The following is a 608-nucleotide window of genomic DNA, read 5'->3' as shown; positions in this document are numbered from 1 at the left end:
AGAACAGTATGCAAAGGCACCCAACAATATTAGAGGCTTCTAGCCCTGTGATTCAGTATTACAGCACTCACGAATAGTAAACACTTTATTTAAAGCTATATTATATCTTCATTAGAAGTCCCCATAGTGGGTTGTACAAAACTCTTCTGAAAGGGTTATTTGAGCTTACATTTTCCATCATTGTCTAAAGATAAAGATCATTTATTTTGGAAAGTCGGAGCAAATCTGATAAAGTGTTTGAACACAGTCTTCATTTAAAAAGCCTATTTTTAGAATAAATGACATTTTTGTCATTAGGTGACTGAATATGATTTAATTTTAAATGATGAAAAATTGATAGAGGTATGATAGAGAAATGATAGAGAATTTGGAAACAGACCCTGATAAATTTAAAAAGAAATAAATAATGGGAGAAAAATGATCTGTATCTGTTGGACTGTGTGTATGTAATATCAGTGCATGTAGACATGAGGCCCCTCTTCCCACAGAGAGGAGAGGAGAGGAGAGGAGAGGAGAGGAGAGGAGAGGAGAGGAGAGGAGAGGAGAGGAGAGGAGAGGAGAGGAGAGGAGAGAGAGAGAGGAGAGGAGAGGAGAGGAGAGGAAGAGGA

This window comes from Meleagris gallopavo, chromosome 7 (genome assembly GCF_000146605.3).
Source record: "Meleagris gallopavo isolate NT-WF06-2002-E0010 breed Aviagen turkey brand Nicholas breeding stock chromosome 7, Turkey_5.1, whole genome shotgun sequence".
In the NCBI taxonomy this organism is placed as follows: Eukaryota; Metazoa; Chordata; class Aves; order Galliformes; family Phasianidae; genus Meleagris; species Meleagris gallopavo.
Note: the sequence above shows the minus strand (reverse complement) of the source record.